The sequence below is a fragment of the Ranitomeya imitator genome, chromosome 2, assembly GCF_032444005.1.
Source record: "Ranitomeya imitator isolate aRanImi1 chromosome 2, aRanImi1.pri, whole genome shotgun sequence".
NCBI lineage: Eukaryota > Metazoa > Chordata > Amphibia > Anura > Dendrobatidae > Ranitomeya > Ranitomeya imitator.
The window spans coordinates 420404751-420426951 of NC_091283.1; the positions used below are offsets into that span (position 1 = coordinate 420404751).

Consider the following 22201-nt stretch of genomic DNA (forward strand, 5'->3'; position numbering starts at 1 on the left):
GGAAGGCGCGGCGGAAAAAGCAGATTTATGTAAATTTAAATATGAGACTGCAAACTCTCCATAAATTTAAAGAGATAGGACTAGAGGTGGAAGATGATATTGCAAGCCTAAAAACTGAAATACAATTGTGCCTTGATCAAAAAGGTAAAGAAATAATTTTTAATTCCAAAGTGAAACATTTAGAAGAAGGTGAGAAGTGTACACGTTTCTTTTTTTAAAAAGTGATGGAGAAAAAGGAGACGATCACCTGTCTTGATGGAGAAACAACTGTGGAAGGTATGAAGAAGGTGGCTTTTAATTTTTATAGAGACCTTTTTAGTAAAAAAAGTGTAAATAATGTTTTTTTACAAGATGCTCTTAATATCCTGGATTTTAAGTTAAGTTCTGTAGACCAGGGGTTTTTAATAGAAGATCTTAGCATGGAAGAACTTTTTAGTGTTTTTAAAAGTTTTTCAAAAGGGAAAGCCCCAGGAGCAGATGGTCTACCTGTTGAATTTTATTTGACTTTTTGGGATGTTTTAAAGGAGGATCTTTTAGCACTTTTTAAAGAGGTTTTTATGTGTTCAGAGCTGCCTAAGTCATGGAGGAGGGGGATAGTGTCCTTAATTTATAAGAAAAAGGGCGCTCGTGATGACCTCAGGAATTGGAGGCCTATCACCCTCCTCAACATGGACTATAAAGTTTTAGCTAAAATTATTGCTTGTCGTTTTAAAACTGTGATTAATAAATTGATACAACCCGAACAAGTATGTGGAGTACCAGGGAGGAATATTGCTGAGATTTTAAATGTTATTAGAGATGCAATATGGTACTCTAGGGATAGAAGTCAGAGCCTGGCCCTGTTGGCGCTGGACTTTGAAAAGGCGTTTGACAGGGTCTCGCATGAGTATCTTTTTAAAGTTTTAAAACAAATGGCGATCCCCGACATGTTTTTATCTCGTATTATGATTTTATATAATAATGTGTTTTCTCAAATTTCTGTCAATGGTTTTTTAACAGATTTTATCCCGTTGGAATCCGGAGTGAAGCAGGGGTGTCCATTATCCCCAATTCTTTTTATTTGTGCTATGGAACCCCTGCTGTGTATGATCCGGAGAGATAAAGTGGTCCGAGGGGTTCCTATTCCGGGTGGAGGAGGGGCCCAAGTCAAAGTATTTGCCTACATGGATGATGTTACTGCCATCTGTACAGATCCTGCTTCACTCCGGAGAGTGGTAATGTGCACCAATTTTTTTAGTCAGGCTTCAGGTTTTAAAATGAATTTTAATAAAACTGAATGTTTGATTTTGGGTTCCTGGGATACAAATGACCTACCAGCAGTAAAATTGAGGCACGACGAGGTAAAAATTTTGGGTATAGTATTTGATGCTAAAAATGATGGACACGTGAGCTGGGAGGAGGTACAGCATAAAATGGTGAAAAAGCTCTCCTTCTGGAATTTGAGATGCTTGTCGATTGAAGGGAAAATTTTAATTATTAAATCTGTTTTATTGCCTATGATGCATTATGTTGCCATGGTATATCCTCCTTCTGAGTTGATACTAAAAAAACTAACTCGATGTATTTTTATGTTCATTTGGGGATCAAAAATGGAAAAGCTGAGGCGAACGGAAATGTACAAGAAACAACAAAATGGAGGAAAAGATGTCCCTGACTTGCATTTGTATTTGTATGTAAATTTCTTTTGTTTTTGTTTTAAAGTTTTTAACACTAATTCTACTTTTAGTCTGTTTTTAAAATATACTTGCGGTTTTATCTTTAAAAAATGGTTCAGGCCATGTTTATCAGCACCCATTTTATTATGCCCGCCCAAGCATTTTATTGTTTTAGAAAAGGTGATAAGGACTCATAAATTAAAGGACTTGGATGCCGATCTCCTTCTGGACAGAAAAAAATTGATGGTTCATCTGAGAAGAGAAGGAGTGTCCCCTGTGAGCAACTTCTCCTGGAGTAGATCCAAGCGTGTGTGGAGGAACGTTTTTGGGAAATTCTTGGCCAACATTCACAAAGACATCGCATGGATGGCTGCCCACCAGTGCCTCCCAACCAGAGACTTCCAGCACAGGAGAGGCCTGGTGGCGCGGGCAAAGTGCCCAAGAGACTCGTGCCGAGAGGATGAGACTGTTTTGCACCTTTTCTGGAACTGCTATTTTGCACAAGAACTTTGGGGGAGATTGGGGATACTTTTAAAATGGGTTTGTGGTCTTAAAGATTTTAGCTATGAGTATGTTTTATATGGACTTTTTAATTGCCCCACTACACACCAGTTCAAAGTATGCTGGTGTATAATAAACTGTTCCAAAAATGCAATCTGGAAAGCGAGAAACATTTTACTTTTTAACCGTGATTTTATCTCTGTAAATGATTGTATTAAATTGGCTTTTAGTGAAATGTTTATTTATTTCTTAAAGGATGTTAAAGATGTGGGGAAGAAGGAAGCGAATCGTAGATGGTGTTTTTATATGTGGAATACTGTTTTATATTAAGTTGTTTCATGTTGTTGTATTTTATTATTGTAATTGTTTATGTTTCTTTTGCACAAAAGGTTTCATTTTTTCTTGTTGTTCTATGTCTTATGACTAAATAAAATTTTGTTGAAACCTTATCTGTTCTTATCAGTTTAATATCTGATACGTCCCCTATTTGGGGACCATATATTAAATGGATTTTTAGAACAGGGAGCTGGAAATGGAGCTTGCTCTGTCCACTCCACGCATTGACCCGTTATTGCAGTATCTCCGGGAACAGTGCACCCCTTCTCTGATCCGGTTTCCAAAAACAGATTGAATTGAAATCAGCCCAGCAAGTTGTCATTTAACACTTTCTGAGAATTCTTTTCAGGGTCAAAGAAGCACGTTTCAGGTGGCAAATGTAGCAATTTGCTCAATTTCACTGGACCGTTTGCAACATTTCCTGTGCCTTGCTTTCACCTGTGCATGTTCAGCATTGGATTGCATCCAATATGCAATCAATCAAGCAATCAAGCAATCTTTGCTGGTTGCAACAGGTGTGTTAAGATGTAGGCCCGAATGAGGCCTTTGTAACAGTGTTGCTAATATATTGTGCCATCTACAAAATTAGGCCCCTGCCTGCTGTCTGTCAGCATGAAGTGTTTAAATTGAAGTATCCTACGAGTAGTTCGGCCATACATACTACATTTGTGACCGCATGCACAAATTCCTTTGTAAAACATTGGCTCCCTCTTGTGGACCACTGACTTTTAATTATGTGGTGTATGATATGTATTTCAATAAAGAAGGAAAAATGGTGTCTGTGATGATCTTGAATGTGCTAGTCTTGTCTATTTTGTCTTGTACTGTGTGAGTAGTATTCTAATGCTTTTGACCAACTGGGTGCGCTGCTGCTGCCTGCCTGCAGTAGATAGAATCTGTGCACGGAACCTTCACCTGCTGCTGTCACAATGGGGCCTTCAGCCATTGACTCCGGAACTCTCACGTGTCACAATGGGCTCTGGACTTATCTAAGGCAGAGAAAAATGGCGCCGTCTTCAGTCTGCTGCTGGAACAGCAGCAGACCACATGGTTGGGGGATTGTCTTTTTTTAAAGGGGCAATTTGCAGACTTGCACTAATAGTTGCACTCTGGAGCGCCAAAGGGATGGAGGGTGTGTTCAGATGGGCGGAGTTATGCAGATCAGGCGGAGTTATGCAGATTAGGCGGAGTTAGGCAGATTTTTTAAAAACGCGTTGGGCCCAACTTGAACACACCCCCACACACCCCCACACACCCCACACACCAGAACTGCCATTTGAGAAGGCATCCAGAGTTTAGAAAAAAAATGTCTTCCCCTGGGCAATCATCTTTTGGGCTCTCTCCACAGTGGGTCCTGGTTGTAGGCCATGGGGCGTCCGGAGTGGCAAACCATTTCAGGCTATCGCTTCTCGGCCTTTTGGCTCAGATCAAGTGTCTGACCAGGAGGTTCCTTGAGTACTTTCCCTCGGCCTTCCGGCATCGCCACTTAGGTGGCTTAAGCCGGATGCTGCTATAGGGGGAGAGTGAGGAGGAAACGGGAAGGCGATCCCTGAAGCTGTTGACGATGGGAGTCAAGCTTCTTTTTGCTGGGACCGGGGATGCCCGGGTCAAGAATGGTTTCCGTATCGAAGTCTCTGAGGAGAAGGACCATTTTTCGCTTTCCTACTTGATTAACGCCATCTTCTATGAAATTCTGAGGATCCCGAAGTCTGAGATCATCTGCCTACAGGAATTTCGGAAGCTGCGGAGGTATGTGCTTGTCCTTTCCTCCATGTCTGCTTGTCAGAACCTCTTCAAAGCTTTGAAAGTTCTTTCGGATCACCCTCAGCTGGATGGACTTACGTTCACGGTGCTGTATTCTAAAGGGGATATTCCTTTGGTGGTCTTTATGCATAATCCTTTTACCCCTTTGGAAAGTATCGTTGTATTCCTGAGAAGACACTGCATTTATGTGCAATTTTCCCATAAAGTCCTAAATGAAGAAGGCCTCTGGACTGGGAAATATAAGTTCTTTGTGAGGTTTGGGGTCGACCCTAGTGGTCCAGGGGGCATTCATTATCCCCCCTTAAACTTTACTATTGGGAGAGACTCTGGCTTTTTGTTTTTCCCTGAGGCACCATTATACTGCAGGAGATGCAACAGGTTTGGTCATGTCCAGGAGTCCTGCGTGGAACAGCCGACCTGCAGAAAGTGCAACAGAACCGGACATTTGGCGAAGGATTGTTCCAACCAGGTGACATGTGATGTATGTGGGGAGGAGGGACATGTTCTTCGGGAGTGTAGGGCCAAAAATGCCAGGCCTAGGTCCTTTTCTGAAGTGGCCCAGAGTAGGCCTGCTGCCCCGGTTGCTGAGGTTGTTTCACAGGTTGAAGCTACAGAACTCGGTGAGGTGACAGAGCTACCTGAGATCGAGGATTTCCAGGAGGATGTCCAGGCCCTGGTGGAAAAATCTCCGGGCCCTGTTTTGCCAGGTATGGAAGTTTCGGAAGTGGATGTGGACCTCCCTCATCAGTCTGAAGTCTGTGGTGAGGGGGAGATGGATGTGGCCCTATCTAAGTCCCCTGCAGTGTCCTGGGGTGATACTGTCCTTGAGGTAGCCGAGGCTCAGGGACAAGGCGACTTTTCTTCCATTAGGTCCTCTGATGATGATGATACTTCAGAGCATTCCTGTAAAAAGCCTAGAAGAGAGGATTCATCCATTAATGAGGGGGAGCTCAGTCCTGTAAGTGATCGGATGTATCCTCATGCAAGTGTGTTTTCTCCGGATGCCCCTTACCTTGGAATCCCAGTGGACACCAACGTCTTCGGGGTGCTCACTCGTATGGACGATAATGATTGAGCTATAGGTGTTCATTGAAGGTTTGGTTTTTCTGTTATGCCTTGCCAATCTGGTTGGGACATTGTGTCCCTAAATGTAAGGCAAATCAGATCCAAGAACAGAAGAGCAACTGTTTTGGACTACTTGAAACATTTAGGTGCTGATGTATATTGCCTTCAAGAGTGTGGTATTCTGGATGCTCCTAACGATAATGACTGGCCTTATGGACAGCACGTCTGGTCGGGGTCTAGCATTAATAAAAATGATGGGGTGGGAATATTAGTGGGTAATAAAGAAATTGTAATAGATAGTTATACGGTGGTGGAGGTGGGACGATGTTTAATTGTGTTTTTGAGTTACAGGGGGTGGCGGGTAAGAATTATTAATTTATATTGCCCTACAGGAAAGGAGGAGCGGCTTGCTCTACTTGAAAAATTATGTTTTTTTCTTCCAGGAGAATTTCCTTCTATTTTTGTTGGGGATGTTAATTGTGTCACAGAAGGTAATTGTGATATAACGGGAAAGAAACTGTCCCATTTAATTTCTGACTTTTCTTTTTTAGACGCAGCAATTGTTAAGTTTGGCATGCCACCACCGCCGACGTATCATGCTGACCGTGGTGAGATCGAATCAAGAATTGATTTGATGTTATTTTCCAAAAATATGGTGTGTTCAGATTTTTCTCAACATAGGGTTCCTTTTTCGGATCACGAATGTTTAAGGGGTGTGTTTAGCGCAAATGGTGATCTAGCATATGGGGGTGGGTTATGTAAGTTGAATGTAAGATTGCTTGAGGATGCGGAAGTAATGAGTGATTTTAAAATAAAGTATAGGAGGTGGTGTATGCGTAAGAAGGACTTTGAATGTGTGCTTGATTGGTGGGATTGGGTGAAACTACGTTTTAAATTTTTTTTCAAAAAATGGGGCTATAGAAAAGCTGCCAGATATCGAAAAAGGTTTAATGACCTTAACAGGCGAATTGATTGGCTGAGAAAGTGTGTTGCAAGTGGTGTGGACTTATCTGATCAGCTTACGGATGCTAAGAATGAGTTAAAGCGTGTGATTGATGAGAAAGGAAAATAAATTATTTTCCGTACCAAAATTGAGCATTTTGAGGAAAATGAAAAGTGTACAAGGTTTTTTTTCAAAAAGATGAGTGGTAGGAAGACTGATATGTCTGTGATTGTGGATGAGAGTGGAACTATTTGTACAGGAGAGGATGTGCGAAAAGAAGTGAAAAAGTTTTATAGTAAGTTGTATGATGAGAAATGGATTGACTCCGGGCTTGTGTTTGAAGTGCTAAGTAATGTGGAGAAGAAACTCGATTCTGAGGAGCGTGACATTTTGTGTGAAGAAGTGATTATGGATGAGGTAAAGAATGTGGTATGGAGTGCAAAAAAGAACAAAACTCCTGGGAAGGATGGAATACCAGTAGAATTATATGTGAAAGCATGGGAAATTTTGGGTGCAGATTTGACTGAAGTATGTAAGTATATGTGGGAGCATGGTAGATTGTGTGAATCAATGAAGGAAGGTGTGGTTGTTCTTGTGTATAAAAAAGGTGAAAAGAAGCGTTTAGAGAATTGGAGGCCCATAACTTTGCTTAACTCAGATTATAAAGTCTACAGTAAGTTACTGGCAAACCGTATGCGTGTTGTAGTTGGAAGTGTAGTGGATGATGATCAAGTATGTGCTGTGCCTGGGAGAAGTATGAGTGATAACCTGTTATTGTTGAGGGATATGATTGGGGATTGCAGGGATAGAAAGCAGAAATGTATGGTTTTAGCTATTGATTTTGAGAAGGCTTTTGATAGGGTTTCACACGTGTTTTTGTTTAAAGTTCTAGATAAGATGGGATTTCCTAGGGAATTTGTGAATAGCGTAAGGTCGTTGTATGATTGTGTGTCTAGTGAGTTTCTAGTTAATGGTTGGTTGTGTGAGAAAGTAAAGATCAAGTCAGGTGTTAGGCAGGGATGCCCAATGTCCCCTATATTGTTTATATGTGTAATTGAACCATTGCTATGTTTGATAAGACGTGAGAAAGTGATGAGAGGATTGTTAGTGCCTGGGAGTGGGGGTAAGCAAGTGAAAGTGTTGGGGTATATGGATGACGTGGTGGTTGTGAGTGAGAGTATTGCTTCTTTAAGTAGAGTTAAGTTGCTTTTGGATTTTTTTTGTGGTGCGTCTGGTTTTAGGGTAAATTGGAATAAATGCAGTTTTAAATGCTTTGGGGATAATAGTATTTGTATGGATGGTGTAAAATGTGAAGAGGGTGCGATTAAGATTTTGGGTGTTTTATTTAATGATGACCTAAAAGGGAAGGAGAGTTGGGAGGAGTGTGGTATGCGGGTCGAGCGAAAATTGAATTTCTGGCGTATGAGAGATTTGACTCTGCGTGGTAAAGTATTAATTATAAAGGCTGTGATTCTCCCCATTCTGCTTTATGTGGCGATGGTTTTTCCTTCTTCTTACAGGAAAATTAAAAGAGTGGAGAAGTTGGTTTTTACTTTTCTGTGGAGTAGCAAGATGGAGAAGTTGAAAAGGGAGAGCCTTTATAAGGCTTGTCAGCATGGTGGTTTAGCCTTCCCAAATATCGAGATTTTTTTAGGACTCAATTATATTAAAGCGGTTGTTGTTTTGTTGGGTAAAGGGAATAAAGGGGCATATATGGCAAAATATTCTGCTGGTTGGATGCTGTATGGTTTATGTTGGAGGAAGAGAGACGCGAGTGTCCCAGTGGCTTTTAAGTGTCCTATTTGGTATGAGGTGATTGAGAAGTTTGTGAGAAAGCATGATTTGTTGAGTGTACCAATGAATGAGTTTAGGGAAACTAGGAAGGTGGCAAAAAGAATCAACGTAAATGAGGTTGAGTGTGATATAGTTGGGCTGAGAGGGAATGAGGTGTCTGATGCTTGGAAAAAGTTAGATACGTACGGGATGTCAAACAAGCAGAAGGATGTGGTATGGATGTGTTTGCATAATATTTTACCTGTGAGAGATGTGCAGAAGAGAAGAGAGTTGATTAGAACTGATGTGTGTCCAAGAGTGGGATGCGGTGGTTGTGAGACTGTGAGGCATGTTATGTGGGATTGCGACTTTGCTTACAGTGTATGGAAGTGTGTGGGTGGATTGTGTAAAAGTTTAGCTGGTGTGAATTTCATTGATTGGCGTGTGGCGATGTTTGGTATCGGTGCTTGTAGCCGGGCAAAGGATAGGGTGTTGTGGTTAATTATGGCATGCGTGATGGAGAGCTTGTGGGATGTAAGGAATCTTGGTTTGTTTAGGAGGAAATCTTTATCTGTGAATGAGTGTGTCAGATTAATTCTTTCTAGGTTGTACCTGATATTCAAGTTGGACAGCAGAGGCGGTGGTGGTTCAGATGCCGAGGGTATTTGGAAGTTTAAAAAGTGGCATTACCTTATCAAATATCAGTAAGGCTTGTTGTGTAATTAATTTTCTGAATTTACGCAGAATGTTAACTGTGCTTATTATTGTTACATTTTTGCTAAATAAATTTAACCATGATGATGATATGTTTTACTTAGCAAACTTTTGAGTGGTATCATACTGTTTGCTACAAAACTAACCTGAATGGATTAAAAAAAAAAAAAAAAATCTGTTCTTATCAGTTTAATATCTGATACGTCCCCTATTTGGGGACCATATATTAAATGGATTTTTAGAACAGGGAGCTGGAAATGGAGCTTGCTCTGTCCACTCCACGCATTGACCCGTTATTGCAGTATCTCCGGGAACAGTGCACCCCTTCTCTGATCCGGTTTCCAAAAACAGATTGAATTGAAATCAGCCCAGCAAGTTGTCATTTAACACTTTCTGAGAATTCTTTTCAGGGTCAAAGAAGCACGTTTCAGGTGGCAAATGTAGCAATTTGCTCAATTTCACTGGACCGTTTGCAACATTTCCTGTGCCTTGCTTTCACCTGTGCATGTTCAGCATTGGATTGCATCCAATATGCAATCAATCAAGCAATCAAGCAATCTTTGCTGGTTGCAACAGGTGTGTTAAGATGTAGGCCCGAATGAGGCCTTTGTAACAGTGTTGCTAATATATTGTGCCATCTACAAAATTAGGCCCCTGCCTGCTGTCTGTCAGCATGAAGTGTTTAAATTGAAGTATCCTACGAGTAGTTCGGCCATACATACTACATTTGTGACCGCATGCACAAATTCCTTTGTAAAACATTGGCTCCCTCTTGTGGACCACTGACTTTTAATTATGTGGTGTATGATATGTATTTCAATAAAGAAGGAAAAATGGTGTCTGTGATGATCTTGAATGTGCTAGTCTTGTCTATTTTGTCTTGTACTGTGTGAGTAGTATTCTAATGCTTTTGACCAACTGGGTGCGCTGCTGCTGCCTGCCTGCAGTAGATAGAATCTGTGCACGGAACCTTCACCTGCTGCTGTCACAATGGGGCCTTCAGCCATTGACTCCGGAACTCTCACGTGTCACAATGGGCTCTGGACTTATCTAAGGCAGAGAAAAATGGCGCCGTCTTCAGTCTGCTGCTGGAACAGCAGCAGACCACATGGTTGGGGGATTGTCTTTTTTTAAAGGGGCAATTTGCAGACTTGCACTAATAGTTGCACTCTGGAGCGCCAAAGGGATGGAGGGTGTGTTCAGATGGGCGGAGTTATGCAGATCAGGCGGAGTTATGCAGATTAGGCGGAGTTAGGCAGATTTTTTAAAAACGCGTTGGGCCCAACTTGAACACACCCCCACACACCCCCACACACCCCCCACACACCCCCACACACACCAGAACTGCCATTTGAGAAGGCAACCAGAGTTTAGAAAAAAAATGTCTTCCCCTGGGCAATCATCTTTTGGGCTCTCTCCACAGTGGGTCCTGGTTGTAGGCCATGGGGCGTCCGGAGTGGCAAACCATTTCAGGCTATCGCTTCTCGGCCTTTTGGCTCAGATCAAGTGTCTGACCAGGAGGTTCCTTGAGTACTTTCCCTCGGCCTTCCGGCATCGCCACTTAGGTGGCTTAAGCCGGATGCTGCTATAGGGGGAGAGTGAGGAGGAAACGGGAAGGCGATCCCTGAAGCTGTTGACGATGGGAGTCAAGCTTCTCTTTGCTGGGACCGGGGATGCCCGGGTCAAGAATGGTTTCCGTATCGAAGTCTCTGAGGAGAAGAAGGACCATTTTTCGCTTTCCTACTTGATTAACGCCATCTTCTATGAAATTCTGAGGATCCCGAAGTCTGAGATCATCTGCCTACAGGAATTTCGGAAGCTGCGGAGGTATGTGCTTGTCCTTTCCTCCATGTCTGCTTGTCAGAACCTCTTCAAAGCTTTGAAAGTTCTTTCGGATCACCCTCAGCTGGATGGACTTACGTTCACGGTGCTGTATTCTAAAGGGGATATTCCTTTGGTGGTCTTTATGCATAATCCTTTTACCCCTTTGGAAAGTATCGTTGTATTCCTGAGAAGACACTGCATTTATGTGCAATTTTCCCATAAAGTCCTAAATGAAGAAGGCCTCTGGACTGGGAAATATAAGTTCTTTGTGAGGTTTGGGGTCGACCCTAGTGGTCCAGGGGGCATTCATTATCCCCCCTTAAACTTTACTATTGGGAGAGACTCTGGCTTTTTGTTTTTCCGAGGCACCATTATACTGCAGGAGATGCAACAGGTTTGGTCATGTCCAGGAGTCCTGCGTGGAACAGCCGACCTGCAGAAAGTGCAACAGAACCGGACATTTGGCGAAGGATTGTTCCAACCAGGTGACATGTGATGTATGTGGGGAGGAGGGACATGTTCTTCGGGAGTGTAGGGCCAAAAATGCCAGGCCTAGGTCCTTTTCTGAAGTGGCCCAGAGTAGGCCTGCTGCCCCGGTTGCTGAGGTTGTTTCACAGGTTGAAGCTACAGAACTCGGTGAGGTGACAGAGCTACCTGAGATCGAGGATTTCCAGGAGGATGTCCAGGCCCTGGTGGAAAAATCTCCGGGCCCTGTTTTGCCAGGTATGGAAGTTTCGGAAGTGGATGTGGACCTCCCTCATCAGTCTGAAGTCTGTGGTGAGGGGGAGATGGATGTGGCCCTATCTAAGTCCCCTGCAGTGTCCTGGGGTGATACTGTCCTTGAGGTAGCCGAGGCTCAGGGACAAGGCGACTTTTCTTCCATTAGGTCCTCTGATGATGATGATACTTCAGAGCATTCCTGTAAAAAGCCTAGAAGAGAGGATTCATCCATTAATGAGGGGGAGCTCAGTCCTGTAAGTGATCGGATGTATCCTCATGCAAGTGTGTTTTCTCCGGATGCCCCTTACCTTGGAATCCCAGTGGACACCAACGTCTTCGGGGTGCTCACTCGTATGGACGATAATGATTGAGCTATAGGTGTTCATTGAAGGTTTGGTTTTTCTGTTATGCCTTGCCAATCTGGTTGGGACATTGTGTCCCTAAATGTAAGGCAAATCAGATCCAAGAACAGAAGAGCAACTGTTTTGGACTACTTGAAACATTTAGGTGCTGATGTATATTGCCTTCAAGAGTGTGGTATTCTGGATGCTCCTAACGATAATGACTGGCCTTATGGACAGCACGTCTGGTCGGGGTCTAGCATTAATAAAAATGATGGGGTGGGAATATTAGTGGGTAATAAAGAAATTGTACTAGATAGTTATACGGTGGTGGAGGTGGGACGATGTTTAATTGTGTTTTTGAGTTACAGGGGGTGGCGGGTAAGAATTATTAATTTATATTGCCCTACAGGAAAGGAGGAGCGGCTTGCTCTACTTGAAAAATTATGTTTTTTTCTTCCAGGAGAATTTCCTTCTATTTTTGTTGGGGATGTTAATTGTGTCACAGAAGGTAATTGTGATATAACGGGAAAGAAACTGTCCCATTTAATTTCTGACTTTTCTTTTTTAGACGCAGCAATTGTTAAGTTTGGCATGCCACCACCGCCGACGTATCATGCTGACCGTGGTGAGATCGAATCAAGAATTGATTTGATGTTATTTTCCAAAAATATGGTGTGTTCAGATTTTTCTCAACATAGGGTTCCTTTTTCGGATCACGAATGTTTAAGGGGTGTGTTTAGCGCAAATGGTGATCTAGCATATGGGGGTGGGTTATGGAAGTTGAATGTAAGATTGCTTGAGGATGCGGAAGTAATGAGTGATTTTAAAATAAAGTATAGGAGGTGGTGTATGCGTAAGAAGGACTTTGAATGTGTGCTTGATTGGTGGGATTGGGTGAAAGTACGTTTTAAATTTTTTTTCAAAAAATGGGGCTATAGAAAAGCTGCCAGATATCGAAAAAGGTTTAATGACCTTAACAGGCGAATTGATTGGCTGAGAAAGTGTGTTGCAAGTGGTGTGGACTTATCTGATCAGCTTACGGATGCTAAGAATGAGTTAAAGCGTGTGATTGATGAGAAAGGAAAAGAAATTATTTTCCGTACCAAAATTGAGCATTTTGAGGAAAATGAAAAGTGTACAAGGTTTTTTCTCAAAAAGATGAGTGGTAGGAAGACTGATATGTCTGTGATTGTGGATGAGAGTGGAACTATTTGTACAGGAGAGGATGTGCGAAAAGAAGTGAAAAAGTTTTATAGTAAGTTGTATGATGAGAAATGGATTGACTCCGGGCTTGTGTTTGAAGTGCTAAGTAATGTGGAGAAGAAACTCGATTCTGAGGAGCGTGACATTTTGTGTGAAGAAGTGATTATGGATGAGGTAAAGAATGTGGTATGGAGTGCAAAAAAGAACAAAACTCCTGGGAAGGATGGAATACCAGTAGAATTATATGTGAAAGCATGGGAAATTTTGGGTGCAGATTTGACTGAAGTATGTAAGTATATGTGGGAGCATGGTAGATTGTGTGAATCAATGAAGGAAGGTGTGGTTGTTCTTGTGTATAAAAAAGGTGAAAAGAAGCGTTTAGAGAATTGGAGGCCCATAACTTTGCTTAACTCAGATTATAAAGTCTACAGTAAGTTACTGGCAAACCGTATGCGTGTTGTAGTTGGAAGTGTAGTGGATGATGATCAAGTATGTGCTGTGCCTGGGAGAAGTATGAGTGATAACCTGTTATTGTTGAGGGATATGATTGGGGATTGCAGGGATAGAAAGCAGAAATGTATGGTTTTAGCTATTGATTTTGAGAAGGCTTTTGATAGGGTTTCACACGTGTTTTTGTTTAAAGTTCTAGATAAGATGGGATTTCCTAGGGAATTTGTGAATAGCGTAAGGTCGTTGTATGATTGTGTGTCTAGTGAGTTTCTAGTTAATGGTTGGTTGTGTGAGAAAGTAAAGATCAAGTCAGGTGTTAGGCAGGGATGCCCAATGTCCCCTATATTGTTTATATGTGTAATTGAACCATTGCTATGTTTGATAAGACGTGAGAAAGTGATGAGAGGATTGTTAGTGCCTGGGAGTGGGGGTAAGCAAGTGAAAGTGTTGGGGTATATGGATGACGTGGTGGTTGTGAGTGAGGGTATTGCTTCTTTAAGTAGAGTTAAGTTGCTTTTGGATTTTTTTTGTGGTGCGTCTGGTTTTAGGGTAAATTGGAATAAATGCAGTTTTAAATGCTTTGGGGATAATAGTATTTGTATGGATGGTGTAAAATGTGAAGAGGGTGCGATTAAGATTTTGGGTGTTTTATTTAATGATGACCTAAAAGGGAAGGAGAGTTGGGAGGAGTGTGGTATGCGGGTCGAGCGAAAATTGAATTTCTGGCGTATGAGAGATTTGACTCTGCGTGGTAAAGTATTAATTATAAAGGCTGTGATTCTCCCCATTCTGCTTTATGTGGCGATGGTTTTTCCTTCTTCTTACAGGAAAATTAAAAGAGTGGAGAAGTTGGTTTTTACTTTTCTGTGGAGTAGCAAGATGGAGAAGTTGAAAAGGGAGAGCCTTTATAAGGCTTGTCAGCATGGTGGTTTAGCCTTCCCAAATATCGAGATTTTTTTAGGACTCAATTATATTAAAGCGGTTGTTGTTTTGTTGGGTAAAGGGAATAAAGGGGCATATATGGCAAAATATCCTGCTGGTTGGATGCTGTATGGTTTATGTTGGAGGAAGAGAGACGCGAGTGTCCCAGTGGCTTTTAAGTGTCCTATTTGGTATGAGGTGATTGAGAAGTTTGTGAGAAAGCATGATTTGTTGAGTGTACCAATGAATGAGTTTAGGGAAACTAGGAAGGTGGCAAAAAGAATCAACGTAAATGAGGTTGAGTGTGATATAGTTGGGCTGAGAGGGAATGAGGTGTCTGATGCTTGGAAAAAGTTAGATACGTACGGGATGTCAAACAAGCAGAAGGATGTGGTATGGATGTGTTTGCATAATATTTTACCTGTGAGAGATGTGCAGAAGAGAAGAGAGTTGATTAGAACTGATGTGTGTCCAAGAGTGGGATGCGGTGGTTGTGAGACTGTGAGGCATGTTATGTGGGATTGCGACTTTGCTTACAGTGTATGGAAGTGTGTGGGTGGATTGTGTAAAAGTTTAGCTGGTGTGAATTTCATTGATTGGCGTGTGGCGATGTTTGGTATCGGTGCTTGTAGCCGGGCAAAGGATAGGGTGTTGTGGTTAATTATGGCATGCGTGATGGAGAGCTTGTGGGATGTAAGGAATCTTGGTTTGTTTAGGAGGAAATCTTTATCTGTGAATGAGTGTGTCAGATTAATTCTTTCTAGGTTGTACCTGATATTCAAGTTGGACAGCAGAGGCGGTGGTGGTTCAGATGCCGAGGGTATTTGGAAGTTTAAAAAGTGGCATTACCTTATCAAATATCAGTAAGGCTTGTTGTGTAATTAATTTTCTGAATTTACGCAGAATGTTAACTGTGCATATTATTGTTACATTTTTGCTAAATAAATTTAACCATGATGATGATATGTTTTACTTAGCAAACTTTTGAGTGGTATCATACTGTTTGCTACAAAACTAACCTGAATGGTTTAAAAAAAAAAAAAAAAAAATCTGTTCTTATCAGTTTAATATCTGATACGTCCCCTATTTGGGGACCATATATTAAATGGATTTTTAGAACAGGGAGCTGGAAATGGAGCTTGCTCTGTCCACTCCACGCATTGACCCGTTATTGCAGTATCTCCGGGAACAGTGCACCCCTTCTCTGATCCGGTTTCCAAAAACAGATTGAATTGAAATCAGCCCAGCAAGTTGTCATTTAACCCTTTCTGAGAATTCTTTTCAGGGTCAAAGAAGCACGTTTCAGGTGGCAAATGTAGCAATTTGCTCAATTTCACTGGACCGTTTGCAACATTTCCTGTGCCTTGCTTTCACCTGTGCATGTTCAGCATTGGATTGCATCCAATATGCAATCAATCAAGCAATCAAGCAATCTTTGCTGGTTGCAACAGGTGTGTTAAGATGTAGGCCCGAATGAGGCCTTTGTAACAGTGTTGCTAATATATTGTGCCATCTACAAAATTAGGCCCCTGCCTGCTGTCTGTCAGCATGAAGTGTTTAAATTGAAGTATCCTACGAGTAGTTCGGCCATACATACTACATTTGTGACCGCATGCACAAATTCCTTTGTAAAACATTGGCTCCCTCTTGTGGACCACTGACTTTTAATTATGTGGTGTATGATATGTATTTCAATAAAGAAGGAAAAATGGTGTCTGTGATGATCTTGAATGTGCTAGTCTTGTCTATTTTGTCTTGTACTGTGTGAGTAGTATTCTAATGCTTTTGACCAACTGGGTGCGCTGCTGCTGCCTGCCTGCAGTAGATAGAATCTGTGCACGGAACCTTCACCTGCTGCTGTCACAATGGGGCCTTCAGCCATTGACTCCGGAACTCTCACGTGTCACAATGGGCTCTGGACTTATCTAAGGCAGAGAAAAATGGCGCCGTCTTCAGTCTGCTGCTGGAACAGCAGCAGACCACATGGTTGGGGGATTGTCTTTTTTTAAAGGGGCAATTTGCAGACTTGCACTAATAGTTGCACTCTGGAGCGCCAAAGGGATGGAGGGTGTGTTCAGATGGGCGGAGTTATGCAGATCAGGCGGAGTTATGCAGATTAGGCGGAGTTAGGCAGATTTTTTAAAAACGCGTTGGGCCCAACTTGAACACACCCCCACACACCCCCCACACACCCCCACACACACCAGAACTGCCATTTGAGAAGGCATCCAGAGTTTAGAAAAAAAATGTCTTCCCCTGGGCAATCATCTTTTGGGCTCTCTCCACAGTGGGTCCTGGTTGTAGGCCATGGGGCGTCCGGAGTGGCAAACCATTTCAGGCTATCGCTTCTCGGCCTTTTGGCACGATCTGTAGTGGGTCTGTCGGATGGCTGTCTGAGCGTTGACTCTTGGCCTTGTGGCATCGCCGTTTTACGGCTTAAGCCACATGCTGCTTTAGGGAGTTGACCAGAGGACACGACCAGCGATCATGGGACGTTTACGTTACGCAGGGCCCGGTGAGGCTCGTGTGAAATTTGGAATCCAAATCGATGTGGAGGAAGGAAAAGAAGATATCGTCAATCTCAGCTTTGTGGTGTGGAAGGTCCTGTTCGAAGTTCTCAACGTGAGGAAGGAGGAGATTCTGTGCCTGCAGCAGTTCAAGCGCAAGTATAATCTTGTTTTGACTTCCATGGCGGCATGTAATAATTTGTATGAATCCCTGAAAAGGAATCTGGAGCATTCATATCTGGATGGGCTGACCTTTGTCATTTTGTATGCTGCTAAGGAGATACCTCTGACAATTTTCATGTACAATCCCCATGTACAGCTGGAATTGATTTATGCCTTTTTAAGAAGGCATTGTTACATCTGTAAAGCTGGCGTTAAAGTTATGAATGAGGAGGATATATGGTCTGGAAAATACCGGCTAATGGTCACGTTTCGTGAGAGCCCTGATGAGCCAGGGGGTATCCACTATCCTCCTTTAAATTTTTCAATTGGTCGGGAGAGAGGTTATCTTTTCTTCCCTAATGCACCAATGTTTTGCCGGCATTGCAGGAGGTACGGGCATACACAAGAAGCCTGTAAAATAGATGTTATATGCAGGAAATGCAATGAGGAGGGTCATCTCTCCTCTGAGTGTAAAAACACCATTGTCTGCAACCTCTGTGGAGAGAAGGGGCACTCTTTCAGAGACTGTAAGTCACGTCCAGGTTCCTATGCAGCTGCAGCGGGGAGGAGGAGAGCACAGTCTCCGGCTCGAGCAGGTACATCAGCGTCTGCACCACTGTCCACTGCGGCCTTCCTGGATGAAGAGGAGGCACAGGTTTGTTTTCCTGAACAGGTTCGTGTAAACGAACGAGGAAATATGGAGTTGGCGCCTGAGCCTTTGGTACAGAAGGCTGTCTCTGTTGCCTCAGACGACAGCGATACTGAGACTGTAACTGGAGAAGGAGGTATGGAGGTATCCCTGGTGGGGGATTTTGATCCTGAAATGCTTGGCATGGCAGTCACATTGCAAGGGGAAGAGGAGATTGATTTGTCAAAAACACCAGGTGTTGATTGGGGTGCGGAGGTGTCAGACCCTGAGATGGAGGGAGGTCAGGGGGACTTTGACTTTCGGCGGAAAGACAGTAGCTCTGATGAGGAGGGAGGTTCTTCTAAGAAGAAAAAAAAAGTGGAGCTATCTTTTTCTCCATTGAGTGACTCCAGTATGAGTCCAGCTCGGGTGTACCCTACTGCATCTGTTCCCCAAGGTGACTCTTTTTTAGGGGAAGGTGCGATTCTCGACTTCTGCACATCAAGCGCCCTGCCTCCAGAAGGGCTAGGATAATGCATAAGTGGTTATGTTGTCGCACTTTGGGTCCCCAAATTGACAAATGGTGTCTCTACATTCTCTCAGCGTATTGTCACTGAATGTAAGGCAAATTAAGTCTGTGCCTAGGAGAGTGGCAATATTGGACTATCTGAGCAATCTGAATGCGGATGTGTATTGCATTCAGGAATGTGGGATTTCTGATCCCTTAAGTGACAACGTTTGGCCTTTGGGTCAGAGTGTGTGGTCTGGGTCGGTAGGTAATAAAAATTCTGGGGTGGGAGTTTTGGTGAATGGTAGAGGGGTTAAGGTGGAGAGTTACACCGTGGTGGAAGCAGGAAGGTGTGTAATATGTGAGCTCAATTGTAAGGGTTGGAGGGTGAGGGTGGTTAACATGTATGCACCGGTAGATAAGGGGGAGAGGCTGGAGATTTTTGAGAAACTGAGTTATTTTTTATCTGGGAAAATGCCAGTAATTTTTGTTGGAGATTTTAATTGTGTGACGGAGGGGGATAAGATGGATATTACAGGTAAAAGACTCAAGAGTCTTGTATCAGATTTTTCTTTTCAGGATGCTGCGGAGGTTATCCTTGGTAAGCCTCCTCCTGCGACCTATAAGGCTGACAGGGGTGGTATAGAGTCTAGAATAGACCGTATTTTTTTCTCTCCAAATATTGTTTGTTGGGATTTCCAGCAGGAAGATGTCCCTTTTTCTGATCATGTGTATTTGAGAGCACGGTTGGAAGGTAAGTGTGATTTTGTGTATGGTGGAGGTGTGTGGAAGCTTAATGTGCGTTTGTTGGAAGATAAAAGAATTATGCGTGACTTTAAAAGGATGTATGTAAGATGGAGGAGTAAAAAAAGTGATTTCGTGAATGTGCTTGAGTGGTGGGATTGGTTGAAGTGTGAGATTGGTATTTTCTTTAAAAAGTGGGGTAGGCGGAATGCTGCTATGAATAGGGCAAAATTTAATGAGTTAAGTGTCAGATTGGAGTGGTTACGAAAGTTGAGGATAATTGGAGTGGATGTGGATGATTTGATGTGTCAGGTGAAAGATGAAATTAAGAAATTTATTGAAGTAAAAGGTAAAGAAATAATTTTTCGTTCTAAAATTGAACATTTGGAAAAAAATGAGAAATGTACAAGGTTTTTTTTCAAAAAAGTGCTTGGTAAGAAAATGGATATGCATGAGGTGGTGAATGGTGAAGGTGTGTGTGTAAGTGGTAAAGATGTGATGGATGAGGTTGTGCTGTTCTATAAGGAGTTGTATGGGGAAAAATGGTTTGATGATCAGATGCTGAAGGATGTGTTGGGGTGTTTAAATGGCCGATTGGGAGAGGATGAGTGTGGAATATTGGATGATGAAATTGTTTTGGATGAAGTTAAAAAAGTGGTTATGTCTGCTAGTAAGAATAAAACTCCGGGAAAAGATGGTTTGCCTGTGGAATTGTATGTGAAAGAATGGGATACGATTGGGGTCGACTTAGTGGAAGTGTGTCAGTATATGTTTAGGGAGAATGTGTTGAGTGATTCAATGAGAGAAGGAGTGGTGGTTCTGGTCTATAAGAAAGGTGATAGGAAGGATCTGGGCAATTGGAGGCCTATCACGCTTTTAAACGGTGATTACAAGGTTTTTAGTAAGTTGTTGGCTAATCGAATGAGGGAAGTGGTTGGTGGTGTGGTGGATGAAGATCAAGTGTGTTCGGTGCCGGGGAGAAGTATGACTGAGAATTTGGTTTTGCTGCGTGATGTGATTGGAGATTGTATGAGTCGTAAACAGAAATGTCTGGTTTTGTCAGTTGATTTTGAGAAAGCCTTTGACCGTGTGTCGCATAGTTTTATGTTTCATGTGTTGGCTAAGATGGGCTATTCGAGGAATTTTGTGAGCTGTGTTAGGAGTTTGTATAGTAATGTGACGAGTGAATTTTTGGTGAATGGGTGTTTGAGTGATAAAGTGAGAATTAAGTCTGGAGTACGTCAGGGGTGCCCTATGTCCCCTATTTTGTTTATTAGCGTGATTGAGGTGTTGATGTGTATGGTTAGGAAGGATAAGGTTATGAGAGGTGTGTTGATTCCTGGGAGTGGTGGGAGGGATGTTAGGATTTTGGGTTATATGGATGATGTGGTGATAGTGAATGAGAGTATGGCTGCAATGAGTAGGGCAAGGTTGATATTAAGTCTGTTTTGTAGTGTGTCAGCCTTTAAGGTTAATTGGGCTAAGAGTTCTTTTAAATGTTTTGGTGATAGGAATGTTAGGATGGATGGTGTGAAATGTGAGGATGGTCCAATGAAGGTGCTTGGGATTAAGTTCAATGATGACTTGAAGGGAAATGAAAGTTGGGATGAGTGTGGGGAGAGAGTGGTGCGTAAATTGAATTTTTGGAGGTTAAGAGAATTGACTTTAACTGGGAAGGTCTTGATTATTAAGGCGGTTATTTTTCCTATTTTGTTATTTGTTGGGAATGTGTATCCTACTGCGTTTGTGAAAATGAGGAAAACTGAGAAATTGATTTTTAATTTTCTCTGGGGAAGTCGCATGGAGAAATTGAAGCGGGAGTCTGTGTATAAGTTATGTGTGAATGGTGGCTTGAATTTTTTGAGTGTTGAGTTCTTTTTGGGGATTAGTTATGTGAAAATGTTTGTAGTATGTTTTGGGAAAGGTAATAAGTGTGCTTATATGATGAAGTATTCAGCCGGATGGATGTTGTATGGTTTGAAGTGGGTGAAAAGGGATGCAAGTGTGCCAGTTGCTTTTAAGTGTCCGATGTGGTATGCTTGTGTCGAGAAATTTGTTAGAAAGTATGATTTGTTGTCTGTTAGTATGAATGATTTTAGACAAAAAGGGAAAGTTGTTAGGATGGTGCGTGAGCGTGAGATTGCATGTGATATTAATGGATTGAGAGGTGAAGAGGTGCCAGAGATGTGGAAGAAATTAAGTATACAAGGTGTGACGAATAGACAGAGAGATATTGTTTGGATGATGTGGCATGATATTTTGCCTGTTAGGGATGTGCAAAAGAGGAGGGATTTAATTAAATCCGAGGTGTGTCCGAGGGATGGATGTGGTGCGAGAGAGCATGTTAGACATCTGGTTTGGGACTGTGATTTTGCGTATGCTGTATGGAAAGGTATAGGTGGTCTTTGTAAGGAATTGGCTGGTGTATCGTATCTTAATTGGAAGCTTGCTATGTTTGGAATGGGTGCATGTAGTAGGGTGAAGGATAGGATTTTATGGCTGTTGGTTGTATGTGTAATTGAAAGTATATGGGATGCGAGGAATTTGTTAGTTTTTAAAAGGAAGAAGATGTCTGTTAATGAATGTTTGAGTTTGATTCTGTCACGTATGTATGTGATTTACCTGTGGGACCAGAAACGAGGAAGTTTTATTGATGCTGAAGGGGTCTGGAAATTCAAGAAGTGGAGGTTTCTTGTGAAATTTAATTAGTGCCTTGTTGGTGTATTTGTGTTTTTATTTTGTATATATACCATGCATGATGAAGGCTGAGTATCATTTGAAGCTTTTTTAAGCGGATTTGATCGAGCATTGTGCTCTGCCTATCTGATTTGGTAAAAAAAAAAAAAATCTGTTCTTATCAGTTTAATATCTGATACGTCCCCTATTTGGGGACCATATATTAAATGGATTTTTAGAACAGGGAGCTGGAAATGGAGCTTGCTCTGTCCACTCCACGCATTGACCCGTTATTGCAGTATCTCCGGGAACAGTGCACCCCTTCTCTGATCCGGTTTCCAAAAACAGATTGAATTGAAATCAGCCCAGCAAGTTGTCATTTAACACTTTCTGAGAATTCTTTTCAGGGTCAAAGAAGCACGTTTCAGGTGGCAAATGTAGCAATTTGCTCAATTTCACTGGACCGTTTGCAACATTTCCTGTGCCTTGCTTTCACCTGTGCATGTTCAGCATTGGATTGCATCCAATATGCAATCAATCAATCAATCAAGCAATCAATCAAGCAATCTTTGCTGGTTGCAACAGGTGTGTTAAGATGTAGGCCCGAATGAGGCCTTTGTAACAGTGTTGCTAATATATTGTGCCATCTACAAAATTAGGCCCCTGCCTGCTGTCTGTCAGCATGAAGTGTTTAAATTGAAGTATCCTACGAGTAGTTCGGCCATACATACTACATTTGTGACCGCATGCACAAATTCCCTTG

At 42.2% G+C, this 22201-nt stretch overlaps 4 pseudogenes; all 4 read left to right on the forward strand.

Moving 5' to 3' along the window:
• Window positions 1-2557: 2557 nt before the first annotated feature.
• On the forward strand, window positions 2558-2758 carry LOC138668043 (U2 spliceosomal RNA; annotated as a pseudogene).
• A 6116-nt stretch (window positions 2759-8874) lies between these two features.
• LOC138668090 (U2 spliceosomal RNA) lies at window positions 8875-9078 on the forward strand (annotated as a pseudogene).
• A 6131-nt stretch (window positions 9079-15209) lies between these two features.
• LOC138668095 (U2 spliceosomal RNA) lies at window positions 15210-15415 on the forward strand (annotated as a pseudogene).
• A 6168-nt stretch (window positions 15416-21583) lies between these two features.
• Window positions 21584-21762, forward strand: LOC138668080 (U2 spliceosomal RNA; annotated as a pseudogene).
• Window positions 21763-22201: the final 439 nt, after the last annotated feature.